The sequence below is a fragment of the Cherax quadricarinatus genome, unplaced genomic scaffold (assembly GCF_038502225.1).
Source record: "Cherax quadricarinatus isolate ZL_2023a unplaced genomic scaffold, ASM3850222v1 Contig727, whole genome shotgun sequence".
Lineage (NCBI taxonomy): Eukaryota > Metazoa > Arthropoda > Malacostraca > Decapoda > Parastacidae > Cherax > Cherax quadricarinatus.
The window spans coordinates 123,091-138,400 of record NW_027195753.1 but is presented as its reverse complement, the minus strand read 5'-3'; the positions used below and the strand labels follow the sequence as shown (position 1 = coordinate 138,400).

The window sequence follows — 15,310 nt, the reverse complement described above, 5'->3', positions numbered from 1 at the left end:
TCACTGTATTGAACACAATAACTGCACTTAAGCTATTATTATAATATTGTTTACCACTTTTGTTTATTACAATAAACATGCACAAATCTTGTACGTATAATACTAATGTTCTATCATATATTTACATATGTACAATCACTGGACATGTTTTAAGAACTGCTGCAGCTTGTGGAACTCCTTGAAACAAGGCAACATGCACAAAGGTACCTTACACATAAACCTAGTGACTTTGCGTCTTTGTTGCCGTCATTTTGTTTGTGCACAGACAACACATCTCTTCTGAGCAAATTTCTTTTAGTTGCAGGAAGCTGTATTATGAAGTGATCACCTTCCCTCCTCAAACGTTTGGGTATATCCTGAGGAGTTCGAGGGTGGTTTTGTATAGCAGGTGTTGTTACCTGGTACAGTGGACCCCTGGTTAACGATATTTTTTCATTCCAGAAGTATGTTCAGGTGCCAGTACTGACCGAATTTGTTCCCATAAGGAATATTGTGAAGTAGATTAGTCCATTTCAGACCCCCAAACATACACGTACAAACACACTTACATAAATACACTTACATAATTGGTCGCATTGGGAGGTGATCGTTAAGCGGGGGTCCACTGTACTTCATTATGAGTTGTCTGACAACAGACAAACAAAATTCACCATACGGTGGTCTGTTGCCAGTCTTCACTTGGTACATATTATATGCATTGAGCATTGAAATGTCCACGAGATGGAAGAAAAGTTTCATGTACCACTTGCAACTCTTACGAACACAATCAACAAAGCCAGTCTGCATGCCACATTTGTCAACCAAACCAAGCGCATGTTTTGTGTATAATTAATCACTGTCACTGGTTTTCGAATATGTTCATTAGTCACTCTATCAACTTTGCCACTGTCTTGCATTATTTTACAGTGAATGGCTGTCAACAATGTGACATCTCGTTTGTCATACCACCATAATGCCATGATGTCATTGGCAGTAAACACCTGCACCTCACCACTACGAGTGCCTGCATTGAACCTGGGCATATGTTTACGATTAGAATGCACTGTGCCACACACATCTGTCATGTTCACTTGCAAGAAATCACTGTGCTTGTGTACCAGTTATCAGTATATATTGTATGCCCCTTACCAAGATAAGGTGCCATCATGCTTCTCACTACGTCACATGAGATACCCAATAACATTCTGGTATCTTTCAATGTTTTTCTTCCTGGGTATATAACAATATCCAATACCAGGCCACTGTTACAGTCACAGAGTACAAACAGTTTTATACCAAAGCGTTTCCTCTTGCTCTGTATACAGTGGACCCCTGCATACCGTACGCATCACATAACGTTCAATCCGCATACCGCTCGCTTTTATCGCAAAAATTTTGCCTCGCATACCGCTCAAAAACCCGCTCACCGCTCTTCGTCCGAGACGCGTCCAATGTGCGCCCTTAGCCAGCCTCACATGTGCCGCCGGTGGCATTGTTTACCAGCCAGCCTCCGCGGTAACATCCAAGCATACAAGTTGAAGATTGAGACACTTATGCAGCATATGGGAATCTTTATTCAGGAAACGTTTCGCCACACAGTGGCTTCATCAGTCCAATACAAAGAGGAAGGTGTAAGGAGAGGAGGAGAATGAGGTAATCAGTCCCTCAACCTGGAGTCGATGTGTTCAGTCCATCAATCTTGTAGAATGTCCAGCATAGGGCCGTAGACGTGGCTTATATACTGTAGTGAGGTGACGTGAAGCAGATGGAGGCGGGGTCATAGTGGTACCATCCACTAGTCGAAGTAGGTCTTCGTCCAAAGGTTGAACAAGTGTTGAAGAATTCTTTGTAACAAGATCCCATGATGCTGCAGTGTCTGACAGTTGTGATGAATGGTTTGAAAAACCGACAAGTTGAAGATTGAGACACTTATGCAGCATATGGGAATCTTTATTCAGGAAACGTTTCGCCACACAGTGGCTTCATCAGTCCAATACAAAGAGGAAGGCGTAAGGAGAGGAGGAGAATGAGGTAATCAGTCCCTCAACCTGGAGTCGATGTGTTCAGTCCATCAATCTTGTAGAATGTCCAGCATAGGGCCGTAGACGTGGCTTATATACTGTAGTGAGGTGACGTGAAGCAGATGGAGGCGGGGTCATAGTGGTACCATCCACTAGTCGAAGTAGGTCTTCGTCCAAAGGTTGAACAAGTGTTGAAAAATTCTTTGTAACAAGATCCCATGATGCTGCAGTGTCTGACAGTTGTGATGAATGGTTTGAAAAACCGACAAGTTGAAGATTGAGACACTTATGCAGCATATGGGAATCTTTATTCAGGAAACGTTTTGCCACACAGTGGCTTCATCAGTCCAATACAAAGAGGAAGGCGTAAGGAGAGGAGGAGAATGAGGTAATCAGTCCCTCAACCTGGAGTCGATGTGTTCAGTCCATCAATCTTGTAGAATGTACAGCATAGGGCCGTAGACGTGGCTTATATACTGTATCAATGAGGGACTGATTACCTCATTCTCCTCCTCTCCTTACGCCTTCCTCTTTGTATTGGACTGATGAAGCCACTGTGTGGCGAAACGTTTCCTGAATAAAGATTCCCATATGCTGCATAAGTGTCTCAATCTTCAACTTGTCGGTTTTTCAAACCATTCATCACAACTGTCAGACACTGCAGCATCATGGGATCTTGTTACAAAGAATTCTTCAACACTTGTTCAACCTTTGGACGAAGACCTACTTCGACTAGTGGATGGTACCACTATGACCCCGCCTCCATCTGCTTCACGTCACCTCACTACAGTATATAAGCCACGTCTACGGCCCTATGCTGGACATTCTACAAGATTGATGGACTGAACACATCGACTCCAGGTTGAGGGACTGATTACCTCCTCCTCCTCCTCTCCTTACGCCTTCCTCTTTGTATTGGACTGATGAAGCCACTGTGTGGCGAAACGTTTCCTGAATAAAGATTCCCATATGCTGCATAAGTGTCTCAATCTTCAACTTGTCGGTTTTTCAAACCATTCATCACAACTGTCAGACACTGCAGCATCATGGGATCTTGTTACAAAGAATTCTTCAACACTTGTTCAACCTTTGGACGAAGACCTACTTCGACTAGTGGATGGTACCACTATGACCCCGCCTCCATCTGCTTCACGTCACCTCACTACAGTATATAAGCCACGTCTACGGCCCTATGCTGGACATTCTACAAGATTGATGGACTGAACACATCGACTCCAGGTTGAGGGACTGATTACCTCATTCTCCTCCTCTCCTTACGCCTTCCTCTTTGTATTGGACTGATGAAGCCACTGTGTGGCGAAATGTTTCCTGAATAAAGATTCCCATATGCTGCATAAGTGTCTCAATCTTCAACTTGTCGGTTTTTCAAACCATTCATCACATCCAAGCATACAATCGGAACATTTCGTATTATTACAGTGTTTTTGGTGATTTTATCTGCAAAATAAGTGACCATGGGCCCCAAGAAAGCTTCTAGTGCCAACCCTACAGCAATAAGGGTGAGAATTACTATAGAGATGAAGAAAAAGATCATTGATAAGTATGAAAGTGGAGTGCGTGTCTCCGAGCTGGCCAGGTTGTATAATAAACCCCAATCAATCATCGCTACTATTGGTGGTACAGCTGCTGCTGTACCACCGTCAGCTGCTGCTGCTGCTGTACCACCGTCAGCTGCTGCTGTAGTACCGTCTGCTGCTGCTGTAGCATCGTCTGCTGCTGCTGTAGCACTGTCAGCTGCTGCTGCTGCTGTAGCACTGTCAGCTGCTGCTGCTGTAGCACTGTCAGCTGCTGCTGCTGCTGTAGCACCGTTGTTGGTGTGGCTTATTGAGAATACCAAGAAACAATTAACCCCAGAGGATTTGCCACCCAGGATAACCCAAAAAAGTCAGTGTCATCGAAGACTGTCTAACTTATTTCCATTGGGGGTCCTTAATCTTGTCTCCCAGGATGCAACCCACACCAGTCGATTAACACCCAGGTGAACAGGGAAAAATGCCTGGAACTAGTGCTCATATTGGTGAATTTAAAGCCAGCAAAGGTTGGTTTGAGAGATTTAAGAATCGTAGTGACATACACAGTGTGATAAGGCCTGTTCTGGAAGAAAATGCCAAACAGGACCTACAGTACTCAGGAGGAAAAGGCACTCCCAGGACACAGTGTCTCATCAGTCATTGCTGCATCTTCAATAAAGGTAAGTGTCATTTATTCTTCATTTAGTAGAGTAGTACATGCACAATATACAGTGGACCCCCGGTTAACGATATTTTTTCACTCCAGAAGTATGTTCAGGTGCCAGTACTGACCGAATTTGTTCCCATAAGGAATATTGTGAAGTAGATTAGTCCATTTCAGACCCCAAAACATACACGTGCAAACGCACTTACATAAATACACTTACATAATTGGTCGCATTCGGAGGTGATCGTTATGCGGGGGTCCACTGTATATTGTGCATGTACTACTCTACTATTGTGCATGTACTACTCTACTATTGTGCATGTATCCTTCTCTTTGTGTGTAGGAAAATGTATATTTCATCAGGTAAAATTTTTTTTTTCATACTTTTGGGTGTCTTGCACGGATTAATTTGATTTCCATTATTTCTTATGGGGAAAATTCATTCGCATACCGATCATTTCGCATAACAATGAGCCCTCTTGCACGGATTAAAGTCACTATGCGGGGGTCCACTGTATACTGTTTGAACGACAGTCTACCTTTGAACAAAATCAAAGACTCGTCAAGTACAAGATTCTTCAATGGATAAAAGTACATGTTGAACTTTTGTTTCAGATACATAAAAGCATTTCTAATCTTGTATAACCTGCCACTTCTGTCAGGCCTGGTTTTGTCAGAGAAGTGCAACATACGTAACAGTAAGATAAACCTGTTCACTGGGATGATTTCACTGAAGACCGGGGTAAAAATTAGCCGATCTGTGGACCAGTATGATTTTATGTTATGCTTATAGACATGAGGCATAAACATTATTGTTGCAAAAAAGCAAATACATTTCTGCAACAGTTGTCTCTTTCCGCCGGTGTAGTCTTGACTGTGGTGATATGATCGTATTTGCCATGGTGTACTCAAAATACTTGTCGCTTTCCCTGACAATAGTTTCCATCAATGGCTGGTCAAAGAATAGTTCAAAAAATTCCAGTTCATTTGCAGTGTTTCCAAGGGGACAAGTAGGTAGAATTCCATTTTGAGAGTCATCAAACTGGTGGGGCTTGGGAACAAAATTGGGATTTTGCTGCCAATCCCAGATACGGTTTGCTGGTGGATACTGGACATCATAAGCTGGTTGTGCTGGTAGTTGTGGCTGTGGTGGGCTGGTGGCTGATGCTCTACTTTGTCCTTGAACTGAGGAGTCAGCAGCGTGGGTCCCAGCCTGGGCTGGTGAGTCATGCATGGCCGTGGCACTACCATCACCACTACCACCATCACCACCAATACCACCACCTACTGATGCCTGTGATCTATCCATGCCAAGTGTAGCCACATCATTCTCACTTTCACTGTCTATTCCTGGTGTAGGGCCACGGGATGTACTCTGTCCCCTGGGCACTGCATAGGGAACACTACCCGAGCGCATGCGGTGGCGTATATACCGACGCTTCACTGGTGAATATGTTTCCTCACTATCACTACTCGAATGATTGTCAAGCGCAATAAAATCACAATCGACGTCAGTATCATCATCATTACTGAAGTCAGAGGCCTGGCCATGCGAAAATAATAGTTTTCTCTTGTGATGAGGTACAACTTAACGTGACTGAGGCGTGCCCACACCAGAGGTAGAAGATTGAGGATCATCAGGGTTTTCTGCACTATTATCGATATCCTGGTCATTCCTTTCGGTCACTAACTGATCAAAGCCAAAGAATTCGTTTTCATTTCCACTTCCATGAGACTCAGAGCTATCAGATAGGAAGAGGAGAGTCCCAATTTTCCTTGGAGTGAGAGCTGCCTTGCAACAAGGCATGGTGAACAAAGGTAATGGAGCTGGCGTTCCCACAATGCTATGTGAGTGCCCAGAATTTTTGTTTATGGTGCACACACACCATGCAGACCCATTCTCTCACATGTAGGCCTACCAGCCTTTTCGTGCTAAATTTGACGCCGCTAGAATTTTGGCGTAGATTTATGGTTTGGACCCTGAACGTAAAGTCGTAGATCTATGGCACAGACCCTGAAAGGGTTAACAAAAAATCTGGGACCACTTAGTACCTTGTGGGAGCGCCAGTTAAATTGAGCGCCAGGTAGAGCAAACAGTGCGGCAAACACCAAGGATTCATGATGTAATGTGATATTAACACTCCTCTTTTAAGAGGAAAGTGATGTTAACCCCAAGTTTAGGGTACGTCTGTCTCTGTCTTTCTCTTATCTCTTTTTCTCTGTCTCACAGGTACACACATATATAATTATACATAGTGTAAATTACCTAGGATAACCTAAAAAATCTGAAATGTTATACTGTGCTTGTAGATATAATGCATAAGAATACCTGTTGGTTCACAGTGGCTCTCTCTGAGACAGAGACAAGCAGAGAGATAGAAAGAGACAAGCAGACAGAGACACAGATAATCAGAGGCAGAGATACGAGCTCATCAAATGTCACCCCTTATCTCTGCACCCTCGCTGGTGCCCATCAAATGTCATCCCTTATCTCATCATATCTCTGCATCCTGCTGGCGCCCATCAAATGTCATCCCTTATCTCATCTGATCACTGCCCTCCCGGATACTTGTCACTGCCACTTGTCTTACACTTTACTTCAAGGGAACTCTTCGTTCTTCCTTCCTCCTCCTCCTCCTCCTTTCTTCTTCCTTCTTCCATACTCCTCTGTATCCAAAACATTGCTGGGACCTATAAATACTTTGTATATATTCCTGGACAATAGTAAATGACCAAGGCAGGTGTAAATGTCCACCTCTCAATGTGTTTGTGATAATTTGAGTATAATTTCAGTACCTAATATTAGTGACAGAACAAAGATTGGTTATGAAATGACAAGAACTACAATAAATTGTAATTATCAGAACATAAAAATTATATAAAATATAAAAATGAGAAAAAATGGTATATCGGCAACACTTCTACAAGCGGCAGGACTCAGTGTTGCCGTCAGGTGAGCATTAAGTGCCAACTTTGCAGCCTCATATCTCAGTAAGTACTGACCCTATTTTTTTTATTTTAATCCTATAACACTTAGAAAAATTTTCTCTTTAGTTCAATGAAATAATATGACTCTTTTTATTTTTTAAAATATTCAGGGCACTGGGCGAGAGAACATATATATACATTTGGAACGAGTAGGGGTTAAGATAGATTGAGGTTACCAAGTATGGTTTTGCCTTGATAGGCCAAAGAAATAAGAAGGCCATAGGCCTTCAACATGTAAATATTTCAACCTCTTAAAAATGTTACTCAGGAACATAATGATCCCCTATTATTTGTTTAAAATTTTTGTCTTAAACTCTTGATTTACACTTGGGTATATATGGTACATTCTCACATTATTTAAGACAAGAACACATCTTCCACAGAGGTTGCATCTAACAGTCAATCTGCACCTTCCATGAAGCTCAAATCCATCTCCCGAGCATACTCCACACGTAGGGGCCCTCTGTATCATAACTGCCAACTTCGAGCCCCAGATGATCAACCCCTATGCACTTGTGACCCCAAGAAAGCACAGTGGTACATAGAAAGGGGTCTTGGGGTCAAGATCAGTGAGAACCCACTTGTTGTGCGTCTAAATTTTGAGCCTGCAGGCCGTCCACAAGTTGAGAAAGATGACGGGAAATTTTATCTCCTGGAGCGGCACAATATCTGTGTAGTGTGTGGCAAGGGTGAGTCTTATATTAGGAAAAATGTTGTGCCTCATGAATATCGTAAACATTTCCCGGACATACTGAAAGATCATCAAAGCCACGATGTAGTTCTACTTTGTTTAGAATGCCACAGACTAAGCAATTTGCATGACAATGCCTTGAGACACATATTAGCAAAAGAATTTAATGCTCCTATAGGTACTGAACGAGATGTGAAAGTTGTTATCGACAGTGCTCGCAAGATTGTTAGGAATGCCGCTGGAGCTTTACTGAGAAGTTATGATGGCATCCCAAAAAACAGAATTGAAGAACTTGAGAGTATTGTTAAAAATTACTTTAATATTGATACAATAACTACAAAGTATCTAGAAGATGCAGCTAACATGGATGTGAAGATCTGGAATGAAAATTACCAAGCTCATGGATTAAAGGTTTATGAAGTATACGAGAAGCTTGGTTTAGTGAAACTTGAGCAGAGATGGAGACAGCACTTCTTGGATACCATGAACCCTCAGTTCATGCCTGATTGTTGGTCATTAACTCATAACATATACAGGATGCATCTGAAAATGAGCCAGTACCCTCTTGACCACTCTGAACGAGTCAAATATAAAATTATTCTGGTGGGCTCAGAGGGCACTATAAATATTCCATACACTCCACAACTCAGTGGGGAAACTACTCCAGTGACTTCCTGTTTAAATAGCAAAGATAATAAACTAACTTAATCATTGCATTGTGAAACTGGAAGTACTGAGGTGATTAATGATACAATAAATATTAAATCTCTTACCAGTGATTCTTTTCAAGCAGTGAATGATGTATAGATAGAGAAAGCTACTGTGAATACTAATGAAGAGGTTATTGTCAGTAGTACCATGGACAACTTGAATAACCTTGTTAATAAATCATGTAATTTAGGATTCATGTTGGTGAGGGGCTCTTGATTTAGGGAATTGGATCTGTGCTCCAGTTCCCCGAATTAATCCAGAATGCCTTCCACATCCCCCCCCCCCCAGGCGCTGTATAATCCTCCGGGTTTAGCGCTTCCCCCTTGATTATAATAATAATAATTAGGATTCATGGATTTCACTGCATACAAATCAGAATTTTAATTTGGAAGCTACCAATAGTCTGAGTATTCTGAATAAAACAAATAGCAAACCAGGATGCTCATAACTTTTCTTTGTCATTACATTGTGGATATAGAAATATGGAGGCAATATCAGGTACAAAAAATCCTAATGACCCATGCAGGTTTAATGCTCTTTGGTAAACATAATAAGAATACAAATTAATCACAAATGACTGACATATTTCTTTCCAGCATTTTTTTTCAACAATAAATGATTAGAAGTGGAGGAAGCTCATATAAATACCAGATATAATGAATAAAGTAATTTAAGGTGCATAAATTTAATTGTGCCTTAAATGCATCTCCATTCCTACAGGCTGTATGTTAAGAAGGGATTGGCTACTCATGCCTTCATTAAAACATTAAATGAATTGCAAGTCTCATGATTTATACATGTTGCTCTGGCTTCTTGGGTTTGTGGTTTTCCTTGAGCACGTAAAGTTGGTGCAGCAGGGGTCTTAAATTTTCAACCAAACTCTCTTCCCACCTGAGCCTAAACTGCCTTTCAGGTGCAGCAGGTGCCTCTCCCAGTTAAAACATTTGCAGATGATCAGGAAGAACCTCTTCTTGTCAGGTCGGTTTCTGGGCTTGGTCATAGGAGGGTCACCCTTGTATGTTTGCAAGATGGCCCTTTGTATTTGTTATGAAGGCTTCTGCCTTAAGTGTGTTTTAATGTCTTAGTGTGAAAAAAGTTATGTAAAAATTTTATTATTTTGGTAAAAAATTCGATGTTTACCAGTATAGGGGGTTGGAGCATACCAATACAGAGCTGTCAGGGGCAAATGCACATTTCGGGATTAAATAGTATATGGAAAAGGAACAGCTACATAGCAATTGAGCATATTTAGGTAATAGTGAGTGGATTATAAAGATGAATTATATTCAGAATCTTTAATAATATATTCTTTTACAACTTAAAAACTTTTAATATATTTTCTTCAGATGTGTAGTAGAACCCCAACTAACAAACACCACAGTGTTACAAATCTCAGTACTTACAAATGAGACACTTTGGAACCACTTAATTTCATACACTGATCTGTACTTAAAAACTTCATTCTCAGTGGTCACCAAATACATTTATATACTGTATATGTTAATTTTACATATGTATGTCTGGAGGGCTTATGCTTTTTGTTAGAGATTCATAATGAAATGCATTTTTAATTACAAAATTTGTTAAAGCTGAATTATGGTATTTATTGAATATTGTTTTTTCTCTAGTTTTTTACCATCTGCAATTATATTTTGTGTATATCTATGTTACACATATAATAGGCTCACATTTGTTTGGTAAAGCTCGGTCAAAGACAGCGGATTTAATAACAGTAAGATGGCGGAGAGCATACGTAAGGAGTGTTGTATTAGATAGGATGGGAGAGAGGAAGGCAGTGTTGCTGCTTCCCATACCAACACTTGCTCACCACACTCCTCCCCCCCCCCACACACATGAGAGCCACAACAATGAGGGGATAGAGAGCATGTGTAAAAAAATGTTGTGTCAGATATGATAGAGATCAAGGTCAGAAAATAGGAGGGAGGAGGAGAAAGAAAGGTAAGGGGAATGAAAGGGATGTATCAAAGTTCTGAACATTGTTTTTATTTCATTGTCAAGAAAGTAAATGACACTGGATATGGAATATTACAACTCAGAAATGCATCTTTTATTACCACTGCTTCTCTAGCTAAGATTCTTTCAGTGCATCTCGGACAACAATATGATGTCTAACAAAGAAATTTCAGTTGCTTTGCTATGGCAGAAGGCAGGAAATAAAGACTTACTCAAATCATTCAATAGAGTGAAAGTCATGTGTGCAAAACTTAGGAGTAATGATGTCAGAAGTCTTACAGTCAATGATTACAACAATGTTGCCATTACTTCTGCAAGGAAAATGACATGCTGGATAACAAATTTTCAAGTGAATGCCAAGCCAAGATACTTGTCAAGTTACTCGGCGCTGTATAGCCCTTGTGGCTTAGCGCTTCTTTTTCATTCTAATAATAATTCTCAAGTTACTTTTTTCTCTCCAGGCTGCAATACTGCTGTATACTGATAGCCCCCTTCAAAGCAGGCATGATAAATATGAGTGATGGGGTTGAATTTGAGTGGGACTTGCACATCAGTTAATAGGGTTATCAATGCTTATTCCTTGGGTGGCACTGAAAATGGGTTGGGCAAATACTTTTGACAGTGGGTTTGGATTTGAGGACTTGCCTAGTATGGGCCAGTAGGCCTACTGCAGTGTTCCTCCATTTCTTATGTTCTTAAGACTGCCAAGCTGAAAGACACACACAACTTTCACTTACACTTATACACTAAGCATATGAACTACTAGGAACACTTGCAGTCCGTTCAGCTGTATTCCTTGGAACATGGGCAAGAGAGGTACATCATAATATACACCCAGAGAGACTGGCTCCAAACCTGAATACCAAAAACACTTCATATGACAAGAGACTTGGCACACACTGTGAAATACCTCCAATAAGGAGGGAAGAAACAAGTACAATAGAGAACTGAAGGAGTGTCAATGCCCGCCCTACATTTACACAGGAAATTACCAACAAAACTTTGGCAGTCTTCAAGAGGGAAAAAGTTCCTCCAATCAGTGCCTGACCACCTGGGCTGTGTGGTCAGCAGTAACATCCTGACTGAACAGTTCAATAACTCCACTAGGCTTGGTCTAGGACAGAGCCAGAGCCACAGGTTCATTGACCCCCAGATGTGTCCTTCAGGCATCTACAGGAAAATAGGGTCATAGTTCTAAATACACGAGTTACAAATGATTTCCGGGACTGCATCTTATTATTAAGTTGGGATTCTACTGCACCAAGATGTAAACATACATTACAAATTAAAATAAAATTATTGAAAGAAAAAATTGGATGTTTTAATGAACAAATTCTTTATGCAAAAAATACAAAACTTATATCATGAGAACTGTCTTTTTTTACAAAATCATTTCTATAAAAAATAAAATACAATCAAAAGAAAATTTCATGAAAATATTGTACAGTAATACAAAACTGTATTATTTTTTTACAGTAACACTACATATGTTTTCTTTAAAACATTTAAATCATAATATACAATTTTTTTTCCAAAACATCTTTGAGAGAAGTATATCTTGTAAACAACATATGTCTAGTATTTTAACATCCATAGTCCTTTATATATGACAAAATATTGAGCACAGTTTCTTAATTGTATTTCTTGATGTTCATAAATTTCTTAATCTAGACAGCTAAAACTTTGCTTGCAGCTTTTGGCTTCTAAATTTACTGAATTCCAAGAATGAATAAAGGAACAGTCTTCAAGCAGAGGACCTCGTATCTAGCGCTGCTATTCTCGCTACCCCAGTATGGAATGTAACACACCCTATGACTTGGGTGAACCTGCAATACATTAGATTTTTTACTTTACTAAATATTGTTGGATTATTATTTGTTATCTGATATAAACATTTCACTGTTGATTCATTGACAGTTGCAGTTCTGAATGCCTGTACATCCTACTTTTAGTTAAAGGAGTATTAGTAGTTGTGATATTTACAAAGCACTTTGACCACATAGGTCACTCAGCACTCTTAATAAAAATACAAAATTTTGCACACACTGGAAACAAAGATAAAATTAACAAACAAGAAAAGCTACAAACATCAATACAATGCTCAACACAAATCAATATTATCTCAAGTTAAAATAACCAGCATCAGTTTAAGAAATCTTTTAATGAAAGGAGAATTACAAATGTGGATAATCTGGTGAATCTGAATACGTAGCAGAACTAAGCAAGTACAATCGGTGGCAGTGTTGGTGGCCCAGTGTGGGTGGTAGTGTTGGTGGCCTAGTGTGAGCAGCGGTGATAGTGGCCCAGTGTGGGTGGGAGTGTTGGATGATGGGTGACTGAGTGGGTGAGTGTGCAGCTGGTGTGGGCAGTAATTAAGGTGGCTGGTGTCTACATGACTAGAAGTGTAGATAGCATGTTAGGGTGTGTGGAGAAATTTTCTCCAGGAGGGGAGTATCAGCCCCCTTCAGCCCCTTCAGCCCCTTTCAGCCCTGAGGGGCCAAGCCCTCTCAGAAGGGGCGAGCGTCTTGTTTACTGCTACAGTGAGTAATTGATCACAGATGCCGAACGAATGTGCAATGTGGTCAAATGACCTCTGCTCCTTGCAGTGCGGTGTTGCAAAGTGTATTTTTATAAGAGACAGTACATTCTTACTTTAGCAGGACAATTAAGGAAAATCCTGCTCCCACTTTATTACCATGGTAAAGATAGTGGACATTGTTGTCTATGCTTAAGACAGCAAGATTTAAACATTTTGCTTTGCTTCATCGAGGAAGTGGCAAGGGAGCAAAAAGTACTAGGTCAGCTTTTTCTTTGTGCAAGGGGCAGCAACGGCTTGGGGCGGTGTGGCGCGGGCAGATTAACTTTGACTCTAGAGAGAGTGACACTGACGCCAGGATAACCAGCAAAGAACACTGATCTGTGCGTTAGTGTGAACAAAGTGTCTCATAAAACACAATAAACACTTAAGAGAAGTGTGATCAGCTTCTCCAGTGATAACTTTGTGTGAACAATTATTGATGAACAGTGTAACAACCGGTGTTGCGATCCAACAGAGTGTAGTGCGACATTCTTCAAAGAACACTATTCTTCAATCAACTCAATGGATATCCGGGCGTAATTACGGGTCAGATACATATACCCAGGTAAGTGTTCTAACTCGTGATGTACTACTATTGACTGCGCAGTTGAGTATAAAGTCGTGAGTTAGAAACTTATCATAAACCCCGGTGATATGCAGACCATTGAGTCCAAACAAGTACGTACATCGTCAGCCACCAGTGTATGAAATATGCTGACATAACACCCCCTAGGGGTAATTTATATTCTTACAAATTATATTTCTTGACAGCCCATGTTGAGATGGTTTCGACAGCTTTCAAGACCTCGTCTGCAGGGGTGGCTGTGTAGACGATTTGCTGTCATTTATCAGCTAAGTGTTTATATTTATATTTATAAATTAAACATAGCTGGTAAGGCCAATATCTTCAACAGAAATGGTCCTTCGAACTGGATAAAGACCACACTGTGGTCCAAATATGTTGTACTACAGTGTACAAATAACCTATGAGCCAAGGTCCTTCGAAAAAAGCTGTAAAACTAGTGTTTTACAATATAAACCAGTATAAATGAGTCCCTCCAGACTCAATCACAGAGAATGGGCAGCCAAAAGAAAACGGGCGCTCACCCAGCGTTCACCCAAAGAAAACGGGAGCTGGGTGACTCACCCAACAAGAAGACGGGGGATGGTATCCTGCACCCTCCATCAACTGCTCCAATCTCGAAATTGCTGATTAAAACAACCCAAGTGATGTTGTTTGTCTGAGTGTATATATATACACAGTGTTTATAATGTTTATAGACAGAAATTAAGAGACAAGATTGTGTTAAAGTTTGTTTCTTATAGATCTACCTGTTATATTAAAGGAACTTATATATAAAGTGTAAGCTTTCAAATATATATTAACAGTGAAATTTATATATGTGTAAGTAATATTCACGTGTGATTACAGTTATATAGTGACATTTATAGTGTATAGTGAATGAAGTGTATAACATCGTTATTTACGATTAATCATCGTGGTCAGGCTGACACAGCAAACTCAAGCCATAAACACCAGCCACATGTACTGTGTACCCTTCATGGTCATTGACCCTGAGGTTAAGCTTAGTGGGTCAGTAGTGTCTGACTCGATTATTGCTGACTTAAGCATAACAAAAACTCAGCTGTTTATAGCAGTACAGTGTTTTTTAAACACTCTAAGTGTGGTGCTAGAATTTTCAATATACCATTAAAATGGCTTGTTTGAAAACTCAGTTTCAGTCTTTACAGACTAAGATTACACAATTAGAAAATCTAATTTCAGTCTGTATAGGATTAACTCAAGATACAAACATAGATTTTGATGATCTTGAGGTCAAGTTTGAATTATTTACACAACGTATGGAAATAATTAATTCAGACTATACACATTATGAAAATAAATTTCTTGAATCGGATCCATCTGAGGATGAAATTAAAAATGTTTTGGATACTTTTAGTGATCAACAATTAAGGTGGACAGGAGTACAGGCTATCTGCCGTAAAACTCTGTCACAGAGACCTACTATAACTAGTGGTCAAAGACCTGTTACACCTGTAACAACAAGTGTCCCATTACCAAGCTTACCTACATTGTCATTACCTATTTTCCAAGGTCATAATTATGAAGAATTCATTAGTGGTTTTCAATCCATAGTAAATTCACGA

The 15,310-nt window shown here is 40.2% G+C and overlaps 1 pseudogene; it reads left to right on the top strand.

Annotated features, from left to right (window-relative positions):
• The first annotated feature begins 7,566 nt into the window (after window positions 1-7,566).
• On the top strand, window positions 7,567-8,650 carry LOC138851471 (exonuclease 3'-5' domain-containing protein 2 pseudogene; annotated as a pseudogene).
• The last annotated feature ends 6,660 nt before the right edge of the window (window positions 8,651-15,310 follow it).